Genomic DNA, 27271 nt, shown 5'->3' with positions numbered 1-27271 from the left:
CAAAATTTGTGTCTGTGGCATCCACTGAAGAGAGGTCAAGGATGATTTTAAATACCTTCCAATGCAAAGAATAGCCCCCCAAAGGCAAAGAGTTATGCAATCTACAATGTAAAAAGGGCCAAGGTTGAGAAAACTTCCTTTAAATTAAGAGGCTCTCAAGAAAACATTCCTTGAATGAGGGCAGGCAGAAGTTTAAGTAGAATCCAGAATACTCAGCTTACATCAAAATTGCTCTCTTATTTTAGTCCTTGAGTCCTTTCTTTTTGCTAAGCACTTAACCATCAGTGAAGGTTTTATTGTTTTTCAGGATGTTCTTACAGTGAGCTTCTTACAATTCCATTTTTTTGCCACATCCACTCCTTGCACATCACATTCTCCATCCACCCCTAGAACCCAGTTCAGCTCCATCTTTTTTTGCTCTGGAGAGCCTTTTGAAGGTCAATATAAGGCACAGTCATTGAGCTAATTGCTCATCGAAATACATTTTGATTTTCAATTAACACTCAAAGACAGGAATTGCTATTTTTAATGAAGAGCGGAGAAAACATTTGCAAAGCAGGAAAACCCTATTTGGGTTTCTGCCTTAAAAAGACCATCTACACAACCTAATGACTCAAAACAATTTAAAACCTTTCACAAAACTAAATAATCAGTGATATTATTTGATAATATTTTTTTCTGACAACATGCAAGTTTAAAAACATATTGTCTGCACCCAACTGTGGGTTACACAAAGTCAAGAACAATATATTCTTTGTATCTCAGTGATTAGATCTCTCAGCATGTGAGTGGATTTTATTTTAGTCCTTAATATTCAAGTGTAACTTCAATATAGACACACAATTTAATATGTAAAATGTTTTGTATAGACTATAACATCATATACATGTCATATATGCAGAAATACATTTTTTTTCTTGTGGTGCTGGGTATTGAACCCATGGCCTTGTGCTTATGAGACAATCACTCTACCAACTGAGCTATATCCCCAGCTCTAGAACACATTCTTAAGGTAATAAACACTTGTTCCTGTCCTCTCTGTCCTATGCTCTTTGTCCAGGACCTCTTTGTTTGGGTCCTGGGATATATTACACTCTCTCCTTCTGGTCTACAAAGAGCTGTTCTCTTGGCTTGGAAGGCATGCTGTTCTGACCCGTTTTTATGCTTTCTATTTAGTTCACAGGTATATGGACTCAGTTCTTCTAGGTCTGTGCATGACTGAGTTGGAGCCTTATATATGAGCTCTTGTGGTCCTCACCCTTAAGTACTACACCCGCCTGCCAACTCATCTAGATTTTGCTCAGGGTTTGGAGGAGGAGGGTTGTGTCTCATGGTTAAACTCCTCTGAACTCCATGGAACAGAACTGGCCCATCATTGGCTCCTACCATCTGTATGTGGAGTGAATAGAGCAGGAACAGAACACATCCTTTGTCCCAGCTTTTGTCCTCATTTCTAGCTGAGAATCTGGTGCAACGTGTGAGAGCAGAGAGATGTAAGGAAACAAATGCGCTACCTTTATGAATGACTCCAATAGGAGTGATATCAACTGAGGGTTTAAACTGAATCCTTGGAGATTACCGTAATATATAAAAAGAGTTTTAGATTTTGGTCCTACTTTCTTAAAGAGGCTGAGATAAGCCTTGCTTCAGGCAGAATGGCTTCAGGTAGAGATTTACATGGACTAGTATAAGGGCTGAGCGCTTATAATTGCTTCATGCATGATTACCTATTACAGTCCCCTCCAAGTCTTCTGAGAAGTCCCTCTGGAGATAATCTTGGCAAAGTGGTGCCAGGAATCTTGAACTCTCCTCCCCTTGCAGCCGGCCACCAGCCATTCCAGAGTGCATTTTATCTGTGTATTTATGCCATGAGGTTTTCTCTGCTTTTCTTTTTTCTTTCAACACTCCAAGGCCATTTCTGGCACCCTCATAACATTTACAGGGAACTAGTTAAAATTTAACTGATATTTGGGGAAAACTCTTGTTAGCAAAGATTGTTTATGCAAAACTACATCTCATAAAGAATCTCCAGTCTTTTTGAAGACAGAGAACTTAAAAGCCAGCTTTGGGGCTGAATTCATATGTCTTTGTCTCTCTTTCAGTTGATTTTGGCAGCACCTCACATATAACCCAAGACCAAAATAAAGTTACATTCAGAAGGCAGTCACAATCCAGTGATCTTATCCTAGAGAACGCCTTCTCTTGGCGTTTACATCATATAATTTGGGAAGCAGTTTACACATTGACTCCTGTGATTTTCAAGGGGCTTTTATGATCTGCCAAGTGGACAAATGTCAACAGGCTTTAAGGATTGATTTACCAGGATTTCTGTCTCTTGTGAACAGATTACTGTAGCTCTGAATAAAACACATGTAAACAGGCCCAGCAACCTTAGTGGAAAATGCTGTTCCCACCAGACATGGGGGCTTGATCAGGAATCCTAGCAGAGTTGGAACTATAAACTCCTGGAGGGGTAAGAGCTTTCCCTCTCTTTCAACTGTCCTGGAGAGGTTCTCCAAGCCTGCTTTGCCTGTGTGCAGGTAGGAAATGAAAGCGAGGAGGTATTGGTATAAGAGCCTCGTGGCTCGCATGCTACAGGTCTTGCTGAATGCTTCTCTCCTGTTTTCTGGTGGAACTTGCAAATGGCCCTGACCCTGGAAACCTTAAATCTGTTAGTCTAGTCTAATCAGAGGCAATGCCCTTCTGTGGGCCAGAAGACAGTACCAGGCAGCAGATGCAGTTTTCAACTCTAAGTAGGCACTGAATCGAACACGTCTGCAAAGCTGTGGGAATTTCCAATTTATTATTCTTTGTAACGGGGAAAAAATATGGCATTTGTGTCTTTTCATTTCTGTTATTAAAATCTTTGAGCCTTGATTGTTGTCCTGTTTGGACTTTACTCATGGTTGAGACAAGATGGAAGACAAGGGTCTTTGCTGCTCCAGCCTTGTCTTACCAAGCTCCTCAACACTTGGTCACTAGAGCTAGGACCATGTCCCATGTCCTGTGACCCTTTCTGGAGAACTGGAGTGGGGGAAATGAAAGAGGAAACTCAGGTCCACCCTGCCTCTGCACATGGATTCCCTTAGAACCTGCATTGGGGTTGTTTTCACATCTCCCTGGTCACCCCAGGAATATGTGAAGGACCTGGCCAGTCTAATTACTCCCTTCTATGAAGCCCTGTGTCTCAACTTAAAACAGGCCAAGAATCTACCCATGGTTCTCAAGGGTGAGAATGTAGATTCACCCTAACACATCTATGTACTGCAAGTTTGCATATATCTATCTTATACTTCCTGGCTTCTGGTCTTAAGGAAATAACTTAATATCTGTTTAAAGGGGATACTAATATAAAAATCTACCTTCCCTGCTTGTCATGAAGGTGAATTAAGAAACATACGTAAATGCCTCACACGGAGCCTGGCACACAGAGGCTTGCAAAAAAAAAAAGCCATCCTGCTCAATTTCTGTTCAAGCAAACCCAAGATATCAGCTCCTGCCTGTGTGGGCCACTGAGAACTCACATTGGTTCTTTCAAATCACATTCTAAGCCCTGTTGGACTGGTCCCAGACATGTGACATGGGCTGATTGGATTGAATTGGAACTTTCAGTTCTGCCTTGAATTGGTTCCCCTGTGTAGACAATCTGCGTGATATCAACCCTCTACTTGAGGGAGAAAGAGGCTGTTTGGGCATGGGTATTATTTTTCTTAAATGCAGAATAAAACGGGGCCAGCAGGATATTTCAGTGAAATATCTCCTTTGAACTTTCCTATTCATTTGCTCTTTTATGCATTCACAGCTAGGGGTTTCCAGCTGATCCATTTGATTGCTCTCATGTACAGAGTGTAGAGACAGCAAAGAGGGGATTCCTGTAGATTCTTAACTTGTTAACAAAGGCTGCTATGACTGTGGCAAGCCCCAGAGCTGACAGCCAGTTTCAGTCCTTTGTAGGGGTTAAGAGAGGGAGACAAGGCCGGAAAAGAGGAGTAGGAAGTTTTAATCGAGTTACTGAATGTGCAGAGTGCCTGGGTATAGAGAAGGCTCGGGAAGCAGGGACGCTGTGAGTCCTTGAAGCACCTCCACCACTCCGGACTTGGAGTCCCCCAGCTCATTCCTACTTCATCTCCTGTCAGAGCAGATGTTCTGTGAAATGGCTGCTCCTCTTGTGACTGGAGGACTGGCTCAAGTCTCAGGGGACTTCCAGGTAGCTGAGCACTACCGGCTGTATGGCCCCTGGGTGTACCTTATAACTTTTTCTTTAGGAATTTTAATGTGCAAAATCACACACATAGAAATAAATAGGATTGTTTTAAGGTTCAATTGCAAGAAGATAGAGTGCTGTAAAATAAACAATACCACGGGTCAATAATTTTCCTCCTTCTATTTCTGTAACGTGAAAACTCTTATTCTTAGTTTCTCATGGGGGAACATTCTATCTAGCCTTGGGTAACGGTAGGGGACATGGTGGAGATATAAATGGAAACATATCTATGCTCATTGTATAGGTACAATTAATTTAGACATAGGCACAGAACCCACGGTGAGTGTCACTGTTGTGTGCTAAATATGGCAGACATCTGTAAGAAGGATGCAGCTGAGTGTGTCCCAGCCCAGGTTTCCTTTATAAGGGCTGGTCTCTGGGATGTAACTGGACCACAGAGCTAGCAAGATGGAAACCTGGCTCTTCTTGGCTTCCTTAGTCTCCCCGCTTGCCTTCTACAGCAGCACAGAGCTGTTTTCCAGGTCTTTGTTTCTGAGTTTGAAAGGTTTTCACTCAGGCTGGCATATGGGCTTTTGACAGATTGAACCCACACTTGTGGAAACCACCAGCAGCCTCTGGGTCTTACTGTGGCTCTTGGAACCTGCTTAAGGTGTCTGAAGTCTGCTTTTCTCTTTATTTACCCTGAAGCCATTTCCTATTAGTAACACCCTCCCCACTCCCCCAAACAAAGAGTCAAGCCTTTGACGTGTGTGGATGAATGCAAAAGTGAGAACAAACCTTTGGTAAAATGAGTTGATTTTTAAAATGCATCTTTTTGGTATACTCGCAGGACTTCCAGTGGCAATCACAGTGCTGTTTTAGCGTTTGCTTTAATTTATCTAACTAATGACATGAAAGATATAAAATTGGTAAAACTATAGTGTTTGGCTTGTTTAAATTAAGTTTATGAGTTTTGCTTAAGCCTGCCAAACAAGTTAAATATTTCATGGCTTTCACAGGCTACAGTTCTAATATTTATAACTCTTGTGTACAGATTTCAAAAAATTATAATTACAACTCCCAGGATCCCAGATATAGCAGATGTTCAATATTTTCTACAATGTTGGCAGAAATGCTTCTCATGCTCTTTTTGATCCCCTACCCATGTATTGTATCTGTTGGAACAAGCTGTTGATAAGAAAGTCTACTGTCATTCTTACATTTTAACGACCTTGGAAAAAACTAATGTGAAATAGGAAGAGAGGCGAAAAAGGTGATTTTTACCCTCCTAGAAATATACTACTGCATGGAAATAATGTATTATATAGGAGAATGACACAAAAATGCATTTTGCCATGAGCCACATTTTTATCGGCTTTATGACCTCAATGTTTTCATGTATAATTTCCATCTTTCTTTAATTAAAAATGCAAATTTCCTTTTTGTCTTGACTGACTTTCCTTGGCACCTTTAACAAAACTGCTACATCATTTGCTCTCCAGAAATTTTTAGAAACCCTCTATCAAACCCTCTTACTCAAGACTGAAAGTTTCTGCTAAAAGAAATCAAGCTCTCAGTTCTGGTCATTATTAAGCTACCTTATACAAATGGATTAATTCCATTTTTTATTTTTGGTGTTATAGGCACAATCAGAGAGAATGGGCAAAGGAGGAATTAACTTAATGTTACAACGTTTCTGGCTCGTGGGTCCTAGAATGCCTTGTGGTGGGATGCCAGTCTGGAGAGCTCTGAAATATTCAAATTCCTCTACTTCCCAATTTGCCTAAAGCGCACCTTGGCTAGAAGGAAGACATGCAAATTTTAAAATGAAACAGTTTACACATGCAATAGATAGTAAAGAGAGGCATAATAATATGACATAGATGTCAGTTAGTTTTCTTAGAGTTTTTGTTTAAACATTTGAAGGACTTTAAAATGATTACTCTTTTGGAAACATTATCTGTACAAATAATCTATAAAAATATATCTAAAAATGGAAAGAAAACTTTTCCAGGAATATCAATGAACTTCAAATTCTTGGTTTCAGGATTCCTCTTTCCACAGCACGGGTGACTTCTCTGTTTTCTTTCTTAGATTTAAATTTTAAAAGCACTTTGTGATACAATAAAATGTGCCTCGTGGAAGAGCTTCTAGCCCAAGAGATGCTGGAGGAGTATGTCTGAAAGAGACATCAGCACCATAAAAAGATGAATTAGAAACTGCACTTTTAAGAAACCAGAAATTGTGAAAAGCACCCACCATGACTCTCGCTGATGTTTGAGACTGTGAGCTGGCTCCTGGTACGGAGCCCCAGGTAGGGAGCAGTTGTGTTGTGTGTGGTATGACATCCTGTCTTGCTGCTCATCCTACAAAGGGGCAGAAGGCAAAATTATAGGCATGATCAGGCAGGTGGAGGCTCTTCCTCCTGTTTGTTGAGTGCTTGAGGAAACATTTGAGGCAAGAGAACTAAGCCAAGTTCAAGGGTACAGGTTTGGAGAGTTTCATCAGCTTCCCCCCAACTCTTCCCACTCTGCAAGGGTGGGCTATCTAGAGTTCTTAACTCATTCCTCCATGTACCTTTCTATGGGATATTGCAGGATGTTATGGTTTAGATATGGTATCCCCCAAAAGCTCACATGTGACACATGCAAGAAGGTTCAGAGGAGAAAAGATTGGGCTGTAAGAGTCTTAATCCAATCAGTGATTGAATCCTCTGATGGGGATTAACTGAGTATAACTGAAGTGGTGGGTGTGGCTGGAAGAGGTGGGAATTGGAGCATGGCTTTGTGTATATATTTGTATCTGGTGAGTAGAGTCTCTCTCTGTTTTCTGATCATTATATAAGCTGCTTCCCTCTGCCACACTCTTCCACCATGATGTTCTGCCTCACCTCAGCCCCAAGGAATGGAGCTGGCCTTCTATGGACTAAGGCCTCTGAAACTGTGAACCCTCAAATAAACACTTTCTCCTCTACAGTTGTGCTGGTTGGGTCATTTAGTCACAGCAGCGAAAAAGCCATCTAAAACACAGGCACAACATGAAAGATAGTCATCAGCTCTGTCTCTGTTACTGCTGACAATAGGGAAGCTCTTTCCAGATGCTGTGAACTGACTTTGGGGCTGCCCTGAGGAGTACTTGGAGGCAAGCTGAGGGTGTATGTGAACACTCTGGCTGCTCATTAGGTATGGAAATGTAGGAAAAGGGCAAGGACTGCAGGCCCAGAGATAGGTGTTCTAACTCTATCAATAATAAGTCTATAGAGTCACAGGATTCCATTGAGTATATAAAGTGTCAGGTAACTAGCAGATGCCTAACACCTATTTTCCAGAATTCCCTTCTTTGCATCGTGGGGCCATGAAGAACGTTTTGCATGGGATTTGTGAGTCACAAGTGAAACTGCTGTTATGTTCTTCTGAGTTGGAAGAGCTGTATAGGGCATGAGCAGTTATGGCACGTCACATGCATTGTTGCTGACACGCCGGCTCACTCTGTTGGTGTCGGACGGTGTGCCCAGTGTATCTTGCTTCTCCACTCTCCCTACCCAGGTGTGTGTTTAGCTTTCTGATGAGCATAAGCTTCACTTGCCGGACAACCTCATTATCCTAGTTGTAATCTTGGTGGTGGTAAAACACGGATGTGGGCTCTGATCCGTCTTTGCAGACTTCAGTCATCCCTGCAGGTTCGATTGTTTTCTGTGTTTCCTCTTTCTCGGCATCTTTTCTTCCTCTCTATCTGTCCTGCTGATTCAGATCAGCCCCAAACACAAGAGCAGCAGACTCCATATAGTGAGAGTTTAACCAGCTCCTGCAATTGAGCAGAGTCAAGGCCCCATAATAAATCCCTTAGTATGTATGTATTCCCTTGTGATTCTGCTTCTCTGTTTGAACTCTGACTCGTATATCTGTCAAAATCCCTAACATAGTCCTCTGCTTGTAGCAGACATCTCATTCATTTCAGTTCATTCACAGTCACTTGGCAAGGGTTACCTCTGCTGGATGCTGGGGATACAGAGATGAACAAAGTAGGATCTGAGCACACGAGTTGCACACAATCTGGTGGAAGAGAGTAAAGCTTCTATGTTAATGTGATTAGCTTCTGGCAGCTCTGCTCTTTGGCCTTCTTAGCAACGAAGTTGGATTGGCTGGTTTCCCTGGGCTAGTAAAAGAGTTTGCCCAGACACATCCTGGCCATGAGGCAATTTTCCCCCGTCTAGGGTTAAAAAAAAAAAAACTAATTAAAAAAATAATTGACAAAGAAGAATCGTATATATTCATCATGCATAACATATTGCTTTTAAATATGTATACATTGCAGAATGGCCAAATCAGATGCAATAGTTAATTCATGCATTACCTCATATAATTATCCTTTATTTGTGATGAGATCACTTAAAATCCACCCTCTTGGCAATTTTCAAGAATACATTGTTATTAATTATAGCCACCATGTTGCATAATAGATTTCTTGAATTTATACTTGCTGTGTAAATGAAATTTGTCTTTTCACCAACATGTCCCCAATCTTCCCTCCTTACTACTATTACCATTCTCTCTATGAACTAGAACTCAACTCTCTGAGTTCATTTATTTTAGATTCCAATATCATTACTGAATTTGTCCTTCTGAATCTGGCTGATTTCATTTAAAATAACATCTTCTAGGTTTATCCATATGATTGCAAATGATAGGATTTTCTTCTTTTTTAAGGCTAAATATTCATTGTGTATATGCCACATTTTCTTTGTCCATTCACAGGATGATGTACATTAGGTGGATTCCTTGTTTGGCAATTGTGAATCATGCTGGAGTGGCCATGATTTAACATACTGATTTCACACCCAGGAGTAGGATATGTGAGAATTGTATTTGTATTTTTTTTTTTGAGCAAACTTCATACTGTTTTTAATAATGGCGGCACTAATTGACATTCCCACCAGCAATGTGCAAGTATCTCCTTTTCTCTATATCCTCACCAGCACTTGTTACCTTGTGTCTTTTTGAAAACAGCCATTCTAACAGGTGTGAGGTTCTATCTCATTGTGTTTTTAATGAGCATTTCTTGGATGATGAATGATGTTGAGCATTTTTCCCATACCTGTTGGCTATTTGTATGTCTTCTTTTGAGAAATGCCTATGCAAATCCTCTGCTACATATTTTCTTTTCAGGCTATCTATATGTTTTCTTATCATTGAGTTATTTGAGTTCTTCTTTTATTTTGGATATTAATCCCTTATTGGGTATGTGGTTTGTAAGTATTTTCTCTGGTCCTATGGGCAGTTTCTCCACTTGTTAGTTATCTCCTTGGTTTTACAGAGCTGACTAGCTTGATATAACCCCATGTGCCTCTGTTGCCTGTGCTTTTGGGATCAGATCCAAAATATCATTGCCCAGACATTGCCCTTTCATTGTCATGAAAGCTTTTTCTATGTTTTCCTCAAGCAGTTTTGCAGTTTTGCAGTTTTGCAGTTTTACAGTTTTGGGGCTTACACTTAAGTCTCTCATCCATTTTACTTGATTTTTGTTTATGGTGTGAGATGAGGGTCTCATTTCATTCTTTTGCTTTTATATATCCACTTTTTCAGCACCATTTATTGAAGAGACTGTTCTTTCTGCAATGTGTGTTCTTGTCACCTTCATTAGAAATTAACTGACCATAAATGCAGGAATTTATTTTTAGCCTTTCTGCTTAAATGATTTATGTGTCTGTTAATATGTCGGTATCATGCTGCTTTGGTTTCTATAACTTTGTATTCTATTTTGGATCAGGTAGTGCGATGACTTTTACTTTTTCCTTTTGCTTAAAACATCTTTGTCTATCTGGAGTCTTTTGTGGTTCCTGAAATAATTTAGGATTTCCTGAACAGTCACAGTGATTTCTCAGGTATTAATAACATTAACATTTAACCAGTTTAAAATCCTCACACTTCAACATCTTTTTCCAATCCATTGTCTTATTAAATCTCACAAGGTCATTGTAAGTTATAGAAAGCAAGTATTGTATCTAGTTTGTAGATAAAGAAACAGTGGGCCTACTATCAAGATTTGGATCCAAAAATTTTTGACTCCTAGGATAGAGCTCTCTTCACTATAGTGCAGATTTTCTCCTTGACAATCCTGAATTAGGATCGAGTTTGGTAAAATGAAAAGCCCAGCGGCTTTAAAGACTTATGGATTGTTGTAGAAAACATATGGTTATCTGAAGGATCACATACATACCTGGTTGTCTCTTGTTTTCTGTCTTGAGTAATGCTTTCAGCAAAGTCCAAGCCCTGGAGAGATCAGTATTTAAATCTTAAATGCATTTCTTTTGGATTTCACCTAGTATTTGTAAATAATAGCCCATTCTTCAAAACTCAGCCCCCTACATTCTCATTAGGCATGCCTATGAGTGCTTTCCATAACAAAATTCACTTAATAGCCCACAGAGATTTGTCACATTGGATTTATTTTGCTGCCAGCTTCTAGAAATGTGTAAATGCTACTATCTTCCCTTTTCCTTTTTGGATTTAATCTGATTCACTTTCTCAAAGTTGAAATAATTCATAAAACATTTTTTAAGCTGGAGAACCTGAAGCAAAAGACCATGGCTATTGGAATGAAAGAGGAAGAAGGGAGATATCCCCAGGGGAACGTTAAAGGCTCTGTCTTACCTTCTAATATACAGTATGCATTATCACGCATTTCGGAAAAAATCTGTGTTAGGCATGTGCATGCAAGTTTTAGTAGGTGATTGCTCATATTATGTAGCACTTTACACCAACTGCTCAGAGAAGAAAATAGCACCCTGAGTTGTGGAATTGATTTGCAAACTCATAATGCCTGAGATGATCTCCTTGTGGTATTCTCTTATTTAATTTAGCATGAAGTATTACCTAAGAAATCTCAGGTCCTCAAATATTGTCCAAAGACAATTTAATGCTCATCTAGAGCCTAAAAAATAGTCATTTTTGTTCAAGGCCAGTGTTATGAGGTGGTGTGAAACAGGCAGGCATGGTAGGAAATGTTTCATAAATCTTCATATAGGATGCATTTGTCATTGTCTCCAAAAATGTTTTTTTTTTATGTTAGCTTCTTCTCTTCCTGTTTTCATTTCTTAAAATTATTTTAAAATAAAGGTTGCTGAAGAAATGCTATAGCATTTCTTTGTAGTTCCTGAAGCTCAATGTAAATCCCTAAATAGTATTGGTAATGCTACTGTTTCCTATAGGGTCAAGACACAATTTTTGGTGTCTATGTTTGTTTGTTTATTTAGCACACAAGAACCTAAGATTTCCTTCTGCACTTTGGTGAAATTTCTGTGCTCCTATATATAGATGAACAGTCTATGTAATCCAATTCAACAAAGCAAAACAAACCAAACAAAAAACAGAAGTAGCAGATTTGAAACATCCAGAAAAGCTGCTAATGTGTAAGTCTGTTGTCGATTTTAACCCTCTATTTTTACTCTTAGTCCAAGTGGATTTTCTATCCACTAGATTAAAAAGCAGCAAACCACTTATTGCTTTCTTAAGCTACTACTTAAGAAAAGGTCCTTGAGCCCCGCACAGTGGTGCACTCCTGCAATCCCAGTGAGTCAGGAGGCCGAGGCAGAAGGATCTCAAGTTCAAAGCCAGCCTCAGCAATTTAGCAAGACCCTGTCTCAAAATAAAAAATAAAAAAGGGCCGGTGTTGTGGCTGAGTGGTTAAGCACACCTGCCTGGGTTTAATCCCTGGAACCAAAACAAAACAAACAAAACAACCAAAACAAAAACCAACAAAAAAGGGTCCTGGTCTGCCTAGGTGCTCTGTTGGAGAAATAACCTCAGAAACAGAAAACTTTCTTGCAAACCTATATCACAGCTCTTTCACAAACAGTTGTTAGAGGGAGACTGGCTCTCAGTGTTACTGGTAGCAGTGCTATTTTGTGGCTAGCAGAGGAGAAAGCATCACAGAGCCATTTAATCTCAGGCGGAGGATGGCTTTTAGACTGGTTTTGCCAGTCTTATTGTTTGTAGATCTCAGTTGGTGTGCTGAGTTGTGTTTATCTTACAAGAGAAATTACTATATTTTAGAGACCTAAAATGACTAAGAAAAAGTTGAGGATAAAAGTGCCAAAAGAAAAAAAAAATCATTTTCCACTGCACTGAAAACAACAGTAAAACACATTTCCTTTTATAAAAGGTAGGTTTTCAGGTTTTTTTCTCCTAGCATCTGTTCTGGGTACCTGGAATCAATGTAATGGAGTCTTATTCTTTATTGTATTCCTTTCTATATCTTTCAATTTTTTATGCACATATTACCTAATAAAAAAATTAATATAAACTGTGGAAATAGTTTTTAGAACACAGTAACTCCAAGGAGTAAGATCTGTAATAATGTATTTATATGTCTTATTTTGTTGATACTAGGTAGCTTTTACTGAGCCAATTCATTTCAATAAAAATCTGTTCTGCGAAGCTTGGGTCAGGCTCAGTGAGGTTACAAAGAACCTGTCCAGGTTAACAGAGGCTATTGCATAATTCAAAGCCTCTTTTGGTTTGCAAGAGGGTCTTGCCTAGTGTTCACTCTTCAACACTGTTGGCAGGAAGCAGTTCTTCTCTTTGACTCTGTTCTCTCTTTCATACATCAACTCAGCAAGCAGAGTGTTTGCCCTGTGTAAGACTCTTTGCAAGTGACTGATGACAAAAAAGATGAATTCCTGTCCTCAAAAGGTTAGCATCTAGATTGGGTATAGATTCAGTGTGGAACTTCCTGTGTCTCCTGATGTCTGAGAAAAAATTTAAGTCTATGTATTAAAAAGATATTATGACCTAGGAAATATTGTTGGTTAGGTCAACACTAATTCAATAGTAGTTAATATTCCTAAAAGCTTAATATAATGCATAAACAGGACTATTTCAAATATATGCGGGACCTTTTAAAGAAATCATTCCTTGATGTAAAGATGGATCATTTATGAGACAAATATATTGAACAAAAATAGGAATAATGGAGTTGATTAAAGTTCTACACATAGCTCAATTGGTGCGATCAGACTTCTGCTATAGGCAAATAGTGGGTTATGTGATGTGGTTTGTTAAGAAACTCTGTTGCCTGAAAGTGGGTAACAGGAAGATTTCCATCACTTGCACTGAAGAAAGATGAAAGCATTTTTTCCTATAAAGTTAGGAGAAATTTTACATGCAACAGCATTAAGAAAAATGGAAAAATAACTATATAGAGAAAGATTTGGTTAGAAAGGCAGAGCTACTGGAAGCAGATAGCATGTTTCCTACAAGGAAGACAGTGCTTAGAGTTCTGATTTATTTGTGAAGGGTAATGTCTTTTTTTCTAAATGTTGGTTTATATATAGAGAGATATATAAAAAAATTAGGCTGAAAAATAATTCAGTCCTAAAATATCTCTTAGGCTCTAATGGTTTATTTATTTTTTTCCCCACTAGTTCTTCACCTTCAGGAAAGAAACCACAGTCATGAAAATAAAAAAATAAGAATCCAAATGTTTATATCTCACATTGTTAATGTGGTATGTATACATATATACATATATAAATACACATATACATATATTATTGTCATAATGCATTATTAATATCACTTATTGAGGTAGTACTGAAATATTTCTCATTGATTTTACTGTAAAACTTAACCATTGAAATGATATCTGCTCCCTTGCTTAGTTTTGGACTGAAATAAAGTCATAATTCTATGTCTGAAGCAAGGTTAGGCATTATATGGAAAGATAGAAAAAAATTGAATCTTAAAAGGTTTAATCTTCACTTCTCGTAGCCGTCCTTTTCAAAAAGTTAATATAAAGCTTTTGGAGCTTGGATTATTTTATGTTATATATTTGTCTTTGTTTTTTATAAATTTAACAGTCAGTAAGCTCATCCTCCTCCACTAAACCACTCCACGGTAGAGATGAAACCTGATGTGAGCCATTCAGCTTTGTATTACTGTTGATGGTATCAGAGGAGCTACAAGAGGAATTTCTCTAAATGGTCATATAAATCTCACAAATGTGAAGCTGGGGCTCCAATTTGTATTCCAAGTAATGGGAGTCTTGTTTGAAGGAAGAGGTGGTTGTGATGGTAGGTTGATATTAGATCATTGACACTCAACCCAGTGAATCTTTTTTAGCATGTATGGACTTCCTGATGACCCACACTTGATATTCTCAGCTTACTTTGCTTTTAACCAAAATTTATATCACCAAGTCCATAATTACATATCAAATAAGTATGTAAGCCAGAAATAACAGGAAGGTTTCTCAGGAAGGATTAAAAAAAAAAAAGAACAAGGTGATATTGACAAGATTATTATCTAAGAAACTAAAATTCATTTCAGTGGTTAAAAGATTCTATGATAATAGTTGAACCTGGCCTCGCTGCTCAGATGGGCCCCTGGCAATCTGGCATCTACCACAGTAGGTGTAAGCCCTTTGCATAACAAGAATAACTGTTTCCAATTTGTGTGCATTGTCAGTTTCACAAACAGGACTTCCTGGAAAGTCAATGCCAATGCCAAAGACCTGGATTTTTGTTGTTCAGACTGGGGGAGATTTTTTCTTACAAGCATTCATAGCAGACTGTCACAGTCTTTCATTGGCTCCACTCTCTTCTAGACCAGTTCCTCTCAATGTTTAATGTGCATATGAATCACCTGAAAATCTTGTTAAATGCTAATTCAGTTTGGCACAATGGGAAAGTTTTCAACAAGGTCTGATAGGTCAGATCCCAAGTGATCCTGATTGGGCTGATCTGTAGACCACAATAAATTTGCAAGACTTGACCAGAAGTTCTCAAAGCTCTGTCCTTGACAGGAGCACTAAAATTACCTGGGTAATTGTCTGAAATTCAAATTCTCATATTCATCTGAGACCTACTAAATCAGTAACTCTAAGGACGAGGCTCCAGAGTCTTTTGTCCCCTCCCTTCCATTTTGGGAATCCAACCCAGGGCCTTGCAAATGCTAGGCAGGAGCTCTCTGCCCCGAGCTTCACCCCCGTCCCTGCAATCTCTGTTTGAACAAAAATTTTCAGGTGATTCAGACACACTGTGAGGTTGGAGAACCAATGCTCTAAACCAGTAATTCTGAACTGGGCCTGCTTAGTCCAATAGGTTAGGAGTTATGAATACCAAGCTTGGGCCTTATGCCCAGGTAGGAAGGGAAGATAGCCTTATTATTGATTGCTATCTCCATCTTAAAAATGAGGAATAGAAAGGTAGGTAACTCTTCACATTTGTGCAGTTCATGAATGTTGGAGTTAGAACTGAAATCTAGGACTTGGTGGACAAGTTCTTTGTCTTTCCCCTCCCTAGTCTGTCTGCTGGGATCCTTCTGAAAGTGGAGACTGATAGTGTTTGTACTGCTCTGCCTGCAGTCTGGACCAAAAAGCCCATCAATCTGGCTTCTTTCAAGAGAACTCTTTCCTATGAGGTCCTTCACATCACTTGGCATCTCTCCCAACCAGTCACCAAGTATACACTTAATTTCTTTTTAAAAGCCACCTGGTTTTGTTTTTTTTGTTGGTGCGTATGCCTTTTTGTTAAGTGGGCGAGCGATGTGTAATCTATCTCATGCATAATTTGTTTAAGACAAGTCATTAAAAATGCACTAAAGTTTAATATGCTGTGTATGTTCCTGCTAGAGTGCGTTTCCCCATGTAAATGATTTTGAAAGTTTTAAAAATAGTATTTAAGGTTTTATTGCTTGCCATTGTTTGCAATCCCTTGTTTTAAAGCTCTAAAATTAACATTTCTTTCCTATCAATTTTATCTTCTGTTTGCTTGTTATCGATTTTTTTCTTTTTCTTTTTTTTTTTTTTTTTTTTACCCTCCGCGTGTCTAATGGAAACAGAGCTAATGGGTCTTTGCTTTGTTTATTCCCTTGCTTATGCAGCAGCATTGTTTTGATGCGGTCAGCACAGCTTTAGGAACGGGGCTTTGAGAGGGTGGCAGTGGAGGGAGTTCACCGACACACTCCATTTTATTTTTGTACATTCTGAAACAATTTTCTCTGTTGCTCCCTTCCATTGTCACTGCTCCTTTTCGATTGTTTCATTTAGTTGTGTTTCGGTGAGGCAGCCTCGTTTTCCTTCAAGGATATCCTTGTGAGTGATAATCACAAGAGATATATATCCTCCTTGAGTGACTAGGAAGATCAAACCACCTGCCACCTGTGAGAAGCTTTGCTCTGATTCATGGAGCAATCACAACTTTGTACTAATCCACCTCAGCCAGTTGCTAGCTCTTTCACTCGGGAAAATCCTTGAGGGGTGGGGGATGGGTGGCAGGAGGCTGATGGCTGTATTTCATCCACGAACCCACAAATAATTCCTGAAAAAGCACACCTTTCATTTATTCCTTAATAAACGCAAGACGTATTTATTGAGGTTCCTAGGGGTGGGAGATGCAGAATTTAAAAACGTGACTATTGTCAAAATCCTTTAGACAGATGATTATGTCTTTTGTCAGATTTCAATGCTCTGTGATACTCAACATCCAGTCTAGGATTGGAAAATAAAAAAAAAATAGATACGCTGAGTAAAAGGCAAAGATGAGTGGACCCTCCCCAAACAAACCACATCATCATTACTGACTTTATGAGTGGAGGGACTCCACCTCAAGATAACCACTAAACTTCACACATTCAATGGTTTCTGTCTCTGCCTACCACATCTTTTTACCAGAGCCACCAACAAAGCAGCAAAACTGGCCTCTAATGCAAATATTAATGAGCAGTGAAATGGCCCAAAGGCAGGAAGCAGAAGAGAAGGAAGGGGACTTATAAGCCACAAATGGATAATTATTCTCTAAATAATTAAAAGCTGATGCTATCTATGCAAGCAAGGGACACAGCTGAAAATACTGACATGACAGAAAATGTTTGTTTCACTTGTGGAATTCTCTTCCAAACTCTCCAGAAAAGTGATTCACAAGCCTGAAGCATCAGATCTTGCTGCTGGTGTGAGCTGGTGCCTGCAGAGTGCCTATGGCTTAGAGTAGGTAGGGGTGAGAACCTCAGCTCGGGCTCCATCCTTGATTTGTTGTGCAGCTTTAAACAAGTCACCTTATCACTAGCTCTCTATTTTCTTATCTGTTTAGCCAGGATTATGTTGGCTGCTCACCCAGCAAATATATTTTAAAGATTAATGGAAGGGTGCTTGCGTAGTAACTTTGAACTCTTTATGTCAAAATGATACACCATTCTTGTTATACCATTAAAATTAATAAAGAAATATTGAACTCACTTTTATCTAAACACCCAAAGGCGGTACCTAGAAGACCTAAGCATTTGGTTTCAATAGTTGCTAGAGGTAAGGAAATAGGAAAGGTTAAGCCCAGCTTCGGGCTAGCATTTTCTCAGAAGTCTGTGGCACGAATCACACACATTTTGAAGATTTTCTCCTAATCAGTTGATTGCACTTTTAAAATGTTTACTCCCTTCTCACAGAACCTACCTCTTGTTCCCAGCTGATCAGAATGAAGAGGCGGTATCTTTGTCTGTCAGTCAGCTGTCTTAGGCCATGGTGACTGCTTTTTTGGGTAATGTTCAGCAATCTGTGATGGACGAGGACAGTCACTTTGTTTCACTCCCTGAAGGTGTTTGAGGAATTAACTCAAAACAGGAAATGAACGGCTAAGAAAAAAAGATTAAATGGTTGGATCGTGGATGACTAATGTTGTTTTTTAGGGCTCAAAAGTGATTTGACTTTGCAGGTGGCTTTTCAAAATTCTTCAAACACAAAAATATATAGCTGATCATCTTATTACCAGTTAATAAATATCTACTAGAGACTCACAGTGTAAGCTGACTGGCCTGTGGATAAACAGCATACTTTCAGAATGAGTATTATCTAACTGAAAAGAAGAAAGTGCCCCCAATTTAGAAAGCTCTAAAATTAATGGACTGATCTCTTCAGTAATTAATATCTCAACTAAGAACCACAGCAAGAGGAGATTTAAAGTCAACATATATAACGTGTAACTCGTTGCTAATGAATGCTTGCCTTCTTATATTTAAAGTACTTTTCAGCCTGATTTATTCCAAATGTTGTATAAACCTCACTAATTATATGTACATACTGAATAAGAAACCATATTAAAAGTTAGCACTAAGGTGTAGCTACTTCAGAGAGAGAATGAGACAAGTATTTAAAAGTTCTCCATAATTTGAAAGAGCCTTTTAGGCCAGGAAATGAGGACTGTAACATCTGGTTAAAACTAAAAGAGAATTTTAACTAATTGTTCAAGTTGGACAATAGCCAAAACCCTGGAGTTAGCACACCTGGATAATATCTACATAATGTTTCTAGAGAAATAGATTCTGGTAAGGAAGCAAATAATGAAACTTTTAAAGACTAATGAGGGGAATGGATAAATTTCAGGAAACAAATTTATAGAATGAGGTTGTATATAATCCTGTTTCAAGCTTTAGAAGACAAACCAGATTATATACAGAAATAAAGCACAAAGGAAGCATCATGAAATCTGAGTTTAAAAAAAAATCTTTGAAAGTCCTGTTTACACAAACCGGTCATGGAGGTTGAATACTTTTTCTTCAAATGTGATACATAGTTACCATTCAGTGAGATGGATATAGATTTACCTTTCATTTCAACTTTGATAAATACTTCAATTCTCCTAAAAACCAAAGAGAGTGCATTCCCTTTGAGATGAGGCATCGTTAGTGAAGACAAAGGAGAAACAGAGATTTGAGCTTGTAGATCAGAAGTAAGTAAAACAGAAATCCTTAGAAAATGTGCTTAGTATCCTGTCGGCATTCATGTTACTCAGTTAAAAAAAAAAAAAAAGAAAAAAAGAAAGAAAAAGAAACCTGCTAAGGCATTTAAAAAATTGTCAACCAAGAGATAAAGTTTAAAAATTCTACTTTTGCAGGGCAATGACTGCACAAATGGAATTCAATACTCTTCTATGGAGACAAGGCTTAGAAGTCCTTTTAAGAATCACGCATTCTTGATAAGACCATCTCTGGTTCTTTTTCTTCATTCTTACATTGTATACAAAGATTTGCTCAAATGCAATACCTTAGCTTCATATTGAAAATCTGGGGACAGAACCAGAATTTTGGTGTACCACTGCAAATTAGAAAGGAGGACTAGTTCTACGAAAACGACACCAGAGACAAGGTTGCCACTGCCAAAATTATAATATTAATGAAATTATAGTATTAATAAGACATACATAGTTTAATTATAAGTACTATCTCATCCATCTGTTTAAGATGGTCAAGCAGCAGAATAATTGACCAATAGTGATTGGATTTAAAAAACCAGTATGACACTTTAGGCACCTAAAAATAAATTAAAAGCAATATCTTACAGATTTAAAGATGAAGATTCAGGTAATTTTAGATACTAGGTATAATTAGTTTAATCTGAACTAAAATATTGAAATAAATATTAAAAGGGGGAAATTTACTAATCAATCTCTAGAGAATCATGGAAGGATGAGCCATAAGTATTTTAAAAAGAATAAATAATGATAAGAAAATCTAATTACTTTCTTGATGGAATTCTGCAAGATTAAGTCAATGAAATTGCTATATTATACTTTGATTTTGGTTTTACAGATCATGAAATTATATTTGCAAATTTTATGCAAATTTGCTAAGAGATTAATGTTGTCATGTTCTATAGACCTAGGACAAAGAAAATGCTGTTAACATCATTGGTTAAAAAAAATGTACAAAGAGATTCCAAGGTCATGGATTCTGCATCTAGAAGAGCTTGATGGTTTCATATTCTCTCTCTCTTTCTCTCTCTTTTAACAAGTCCTGAAGCAGATTATTACAAGCTCCAGGTGAGAGGATCTCCCCAGAGAGGAGGAGAATGTGATCCTGAGAAGGTGTGACCACCTCAGAAGGGACAGTTCTCCTGCTGCTGGGGAGTTCAGGCCCAAAGGAGTAGGCAGCGCTGGCCCTCCCCATCGAGCCTCTTTCCACACTCCCTGGCTCTGTGTAGCCACATTTCTTACTGTTTGCTGGATGCACATATCCTGTCAGTGCTTACAGTCTGTGACAAGAAGGAGCCAGAGAAGTAAGTCAGCACACCTCCAGACAAAGGTGCATGTGGTATCATTATATCATTTATTCTTTCTAGAAATAATTTTTCTTAATACGTATAGTTATACATATTAGTTTCATTTTGACACAATAATGTGGGCATGGAATTTAATTTGTTCCATTTTGGCCCTTCTTTTATTCTATTCATCTTCATTTTATTTATGTATTTATCTATTTTCGTATCAGGGATTGAACTCAGGGAGACTTGAGCATTCAGCCACTTCCCCTGCCCTATTTTGTATTTTCTTTAGAGGCACCTCGCCATTGCTGAGGCTGCCTTAGAACTTGTGATCCTTCTACCTCAGCCTCCTGAGCCAGTGGGATTACAGGTGTGCACCACTGTGCCTGGCTGTTTATTTATTTATTTATTTATTTTTAATGGGTACTTCATAAATTTAGACAAAGGTGAAATTCACTGTGGTGTATTTAAACCTGTACATGGTGTAATTCTGTCAAATTCATTCTAGGACTGATTTTTGCCTGTGTGATCCAGGCATTGTTTGAAGTAGTTGGGATATGTCAGTGAACAAATCTGATGAAATCTTTTCTCTGGTGGAATTTACATTAGAGGGGGTGGAGGCAAATAATAAACATAATAAATATATAATTTTGTTTGTTAGAAGGTGATAGGTACTGTGGAACAAAGAACTATTAGAGCCAAGAACATTTATTGGGAATGTGGAGGAACTGTGCAGTTTAGTAGAGTGCTTAAGGAAGGTCTGGTTAAGTAGATGACATTGAACAAAAGCCTGGATAGCATGAGAGAGTTAGCCATATCTGGAAAAACAGAGTTCCGGGTGGAGGAAACTGACAGCATGAAGAACTAAGGAGGGCGTGTGGATCTGGATGCTCAATCGAGATGAGGTCGGGGAGTTAACATGTGAGCCATTGTAAGCACTTTAGTTATTACTGTGTATCAGGGAGAGTCATTGGATAGTTTTGAATAGAGGAGTGAAATGATCTGACTTGTTTAAAAGGATCATTCTAGCAACTGTTGAAAACAGTCTATATGGTCAAGACTAGATGCAGCATGCCCCTTTAGGAGGTTCTTCTAATAGAAGAGGTAAACTTTATAGAATGTAATTATTGTAGGAACCATAACCTTGAATTTTATAGCCTAAATTTCATGAATGCAAATATTTTTATTTCAATATATCTTTAAAGTGAAATTATTTCCAAGAGTCATTTATGGAAACACTATTTGATCCTTGAATTTTTTAAAACCATAAATCAAATACATGATTTAATTAGTGTGATGATTTATGTGTGCAATGCTTTATAGCTTTCTATGTGTCTTCGCAGGAAAGAACTTATTTTACCATGCAAAGACCTTGTGAGGTTGGAAAGCTGACTGTCATCTTCTCTTGTAAAGGAAAAGACAGTTTATCCAACCAGATAGTGGAGGAACCAGGTTGGGAATTCAAGCATTCTTACATTAAGCTTGAAGCATTCTCCACTCTATCACTTTGCTTGAGACAAATCTTTGGAATCTGTTATAATAGGACATGACCTACATTAAAATTACTGTTAATGACCTACAAATGAAGGAAATTTTCAGAAGATATTAAATCGAAGGGGAAGGGGTAGTTCACAGGCAATTAATGAGAGAGAAATAATAAAAATCAATCCTGATAACTTTGGTACTTTATCACCTGACCCCTTACTTTCACCTAAAAGTCACTTATTCAAATACTGCTAGAAATTGGAGCTCATTCAAGGTCAAAATTATGGTTGTGTGGCTACTAGCCAAAGCTAACTTTCTGTCAAAATTATCTTTAAAAGAGGCTAGGCTGAGGGGTCTTCTAGGTCAGATATAAAGGTATTTCAAAAATCTTGGGTCAAATATGCCTCTTAAAAAATTAAATGATGTGAGATTTGTCAAAAATTAGTAAGGTCTGTGAAACTCCATTTAAAAAGTTAAACTGCCATAGATCATAATACTTGCCAGCTTGAAAACTTTAAAATTCTTTTTCCAGAGCAGGTTGAAAAACAGTCAAATTGTTACTTTAAATTTCACTGCCAATTACTGTCCTTTTCCTACTTATTTCCATCTCAAAGCCTCTGAGCAACTCTTCTACTCCTTGCTGAATATGAGCTATTTCATGGTGTATGATTTCAAATTCTTTAATAAGGTTGACCTTGAATGAGGATTTGGACTTTGCTCTGTAACTCTGGGATTTCACTGCCATCATGGAAAGGATAGTCTTGGCACCTATCCTTCCTAGGTTGACCAGTGGGCTCACTTGGTTAGGCCAAGCTGTGGCTCCAAAGAGCTTATCATTTCTTTATATTTCCTTTGTTTGAGAGGGAAGAGCAGAGTGAAAAATTTTAAAAAGGGATGTCAGGATACTAGAATAGCAGAATTTTCCCATGAATGAAGTGAACTAATCAACCTAGACTGAGTATAAAAGGATATTTATTGAGTTCCTGTGATATTTCAGGCATTGGGTTGGATCCTTTCACATTAATTATTTTATTTCTCCTCAGTCATGTGAGGGGAATGTAAAATATACTTACATTTTGTTAATATATAAATTTTGTCTCAGACACTTTAAATAACTTGTCTGAGATAGAAGATTCTAACCAAAGATAGGTTGACTCCAAATACTACCCAATGTCTCCCACATCTGCACACTTCCTTGAAAATTAATCTAACCTTGGACCCTATGCAGAATCCTCTTAGTCCTGTTGGGACAGCCTCCTTTTCATTGTAATAGGGATCTGAATGTCTGTGGGTGTCGGAACATGCCATATCCATATGTATCACGGCTAGGGATGATATTCATTTAATCTCTGGGAAAACATATATTGGATTGAGCATAGTTAATAAATATAAATTGTTATGAATGCTGAAGTTAATTAGCTGAGATAGATACACATCCTAGGGCCAAATATGATTCAAGGACTTTTAGTCTACTTCAGTGCTCTTTGTACCAAAGTGAAGACTCCCAGACTGTCAAGTGTGATGACATAGCTAAAAGTCAGAATCCAAATTTGGAGAACTTTTTTCAGTTTCTAATTTGGTTAAATATAATTGCTAAAATGCAATATTATTTAAAACAGGCAAAAGCCAGAAAATAAAGTAAAAAGATTATGTATCAAAGTAAAATATTGATGATTATTTCTCAAAGGAATGCTGACAGACCATAGCTAAAATCTGATTACAAGATGAATGTCAGCTATATTAGTTAGAGATGATCTCTCTGTATCAATTTAAATCACATCACTCAACCCTCCAAAGTCTGGGTGTTCTTTCAGCTATAATGACCTAGATTCAGAGCAGTACCTGACACTCCACTCCATCCTCCTCTGCATTGTCCTCAGGATTATATCCTGGACCCTATTTGTCATTCCATCCCTAAAGTCAAAAATGTTCTTTTAGGGTTGTTATGCTTTCTTCAAATTGAAAAGATAAAGACAACTTTTGCCACTGATAAAAGTTGTCTCCTGTTATGTTTCACTTGCATTGTTTTGGAAATGCACTATCTTTAGATTAGTTAATAAGCTCAATAGGACTCTATGGCTTAGAAGTTCACAAAGTGAATTTATGCAGATGATTGTAATATAAAACCTTTCCAATTTACTTCCCCCTGTTTCCTTAATATATGAGATCAATTTCTTAAAGGGAAGAAATTGCACTTGCCTACAAATTGTCACAGGGAGACAATGTTTCCTGGGGGGATGAGACCAAATGATCTTTTGCTTCTCTTCTTCCTTTCTCTTTCTTTCCTCTCCCTTTCCCCCCCTCCACTGCCCTCCTGTTTATTCTTCTATTTACCAGCCTATCGACACTTGATGTCTATACCTGCTGCTTTTTATATAGCATGAACACACTTTTCAATTCACATAAGTATTACACTTACTTCCAGACTTCACAGTTTTCAAACTTGTTTCCTTGGCAGTGACATGGCATGAAATGTCAGTTTTAGATCTTGCAGTTTCTGAGTAGATATAGAAAGTGCCTAATTTCTGGTGGACTCTTAATAATGGTATTGATGAACAATAACAAGCTTGAAATTCAACACTGGAGAAACAGTGCCACATTTTCTCAACTGGAGATCACTCACAGAGAAATATGAATTTGGCTTAATAATAGGGCAACTTCATCAGATTTTAGATCTAGGATGGTTTAAAGCCAGGAACAAGGAAAAAGCACCCCAACAAGGAACTGTGAAATGAAATTGACAAAATTATGCTCTTTACATATATGAATATACTATAGTGGATTCCACCTCGGTGTATATCTATAAAATGTTGAATAAAAACAATAAATAGAAGAAAGACCAGGAAAATAGAGGAAGAGGAAGGAGGGAACGAAGAAGGGAGGGAGAGAGAAAGCATTGGGGATTGAATGGAGAAAATTATATTCCATGCATGTATGATTATGTCAAAATGAGCCCCACTGTTTTGTATAACTATAACACACTAATAAAACATTAAAAAAGGAAAGTAAAAGCTTTTTTACTTTTTCAGAAGAGGGGAGCACTGCCACAAAAAAGACAATTTTGTTAGTTTTCCTTCTCTTCCATACTGTGCTTATGAATTCTCCTAAGCTTCTAAGCAAATAACACTGATGATAGAACCTAACCTTGCTTGTTTTATTCAAAGACTCAAAACTCAAGACACTTTACAATAAAGTTTCAAATACAGCAAACCAAAATACAGTGCATTAAGCATTTCCTTTCTAATTGTTAAACACACATATCCATGGAGTTATATTTATTTTTTGTTCACTTAGGCTAGCTCATGAAAATTTGCCTAACTGGATTCCTTTAAAATCTAAGAATTCTTTTGTGCTCATTTTACCAATACAAATAAAACATTTTTGCTTAGAAACCCAGACACAACATTTTTCTAAGAAATTAATTCTGCATTTAGAAGGTTCCACGGAAAACAACTATGGTTTTAATAAAGGTCCTGAAATTCAATGACATGTAAATGTTCCCTTATAAGAGTACAGCTTACATTCATTAGGTGTATGACTGAATTTCCTATATAATTTTAGGTTAATGAAATAAATACTTCAATATAACTCTCTACTTTTTAAAAGTCATAATATTGTATGAATGGACAGGGCAACAATCCAAACTCTGGGTTCAGTTTCTGTCTCTAATGCAGGGTCAGAAGGTTAGAATTAGCTGACTCTCTGTCCCACTCTGAGGACAAAAGAAGTTGTAAGAAGTCTTTTTTGGTTATCACAGAGATGTGCTGCGGAACTCCTGGAGAATGAATGCAGTGTTTTCTCTGGTGATGGGACACTTCACCATAAAACATAAGAAGGGGCTACACAATGGGTGCAGTGATCTCTCTGGGGAACTGGGGATTAAGTGGCCTCACTAAGCTGCAAGGGCAAAATGAAACGACACCTCTGCAGTTTCCAACATCTCAGAAAACTCCACTCTGACATTTCATTTTACCTCGGCAAACAACTGCAATGAAAAATAGCCCAGGCACATTATAGGATATGCCCTTATGCATGATATTTTGTATCAGATATATCAGTCACATTGCAAAGGACTTAGATCAACTTAAAAAAATAAAACCCAATAGAATGATTACAGCCGCTGCCTAGAATGACAAGTATTATCAACAAAAATTAATCAGGCGCATCTTTTAGTGAACTCAATTAATAATGTGCAACAACAGGGTCTCTTTTCTTAAGATGAAAATTAATTAGTGGAGGGAAGGTCACTTGGAGATGCTGACATCACTCATCAGAATGCTCTGGCAGCTCTAATTATTTGTCTTCCAGGCTTGGGTGATCAGAAATTATTGCAATACCTGAGCAACATTTTGAAAAAGCTTTGTGCATGGCTCTTTTAATTAGACCTGGTATTTGATTAATGCAGTGGAAGCGTTTAGATCAGCCTCTTATCATTGAGTGACTTAGAAGTTTTAGGGAATTATACTGTGTAAGACAGGGTCACTGAAGAGGTTTTTAAATCTATATTTTTTTTATTATTAAAAGAGTTATAATGTTAAATTTGATTTATCTTTCTCTGATAAGCCCTTTGTTCTTTGCCAAGCATGATAATGTGTGGGACAAAATTTTATTAATTCATTCATACTTTAAGCATTTTTTCCCTCTTAACTGTAAGAAGTTGCTTTAAGTTTGGAATCAAACATGTCATTTGAAAATCTTTTAGGACTTAGTGCAGGGCAACATCTGAAAAAATGAATATGATCATTATGTCTAAATTCAATATTAAAAAATCCACCAGGCTCTTTTATATACAGATGTTGTGGACACATAATGTGAATATAGGCATACTATCTTGGGACTGTAGACCTGAAAAATTTTGCAAAATTGACAAGGTTGATGTAAATATGCTTATTTCATGATTAAATTTATACATTTTGAGGATTGAAAAGTTAGTTATTTCTGATAAAATGTGTGTGTATGAAAGATGTAATAGTTTAAATGTATTTTTTTTGTTTTTCAAAATGCAATTGTACATGGTATTTGTAGCAACAGTTCATTTTTAGATGATGTTCACAGACTACATTAAATGTTAGCTATTTCTTCAAAGACTACAAGATAAAGTGGCACAAGGGTGACTTTCATAATAACATTTTTATCTACAGGGGGACATATTTGAATCTTTACAACTATGATCTATAAAACACATCTAACATTGTAACTGGCTTTCTGGGGTTGAAAATTCATTTACCTGAACTTATTAATCTAACTCTCTCCTTCTATCACAGGATGGGGCATTTAGGTTTGGCTGGGTCCACTGTTCTGTGGGGACAGTGTGGGAGAATCCTATGCAGATGAACCTCCTCTGCCTGGGGATCCCAGCTCCAGAGGGAGAAGGTGCAGTGTTCTCTACTCATCCCTGTGAGCTGAGTCTACAAAGGGAAAATGCACTAAAATATGTTTACAGGACTTTTACCATGGAAAGTGATACTTTGTCCTTCAGGAGAAAAAAACCTTCAGTGTTTTATATCTTACTTTTGTTCCCTCTGTTATCTTTTCCTTCAACCTTTAACACTGTGCAAG

The sequence above is a fragment of the Urocitellus parryii genome, chromosome 2, assembly GCF_045843805.1.
Source record: "Urocitellus parryii isolate mUroPar1 chromosome 2, mUroPar1.hap1, whole genome shotgun sequence".
In the NCBI taxonomy this organism is placed as follows: Eukaryota; Metazoa; Chordata; class Mammalia; order Rodentia; family Sciuridae; genus Urocitellus; species Urocitellus parryii.
Note: the sequence above shows the minus strand (reverse complement) of the source record.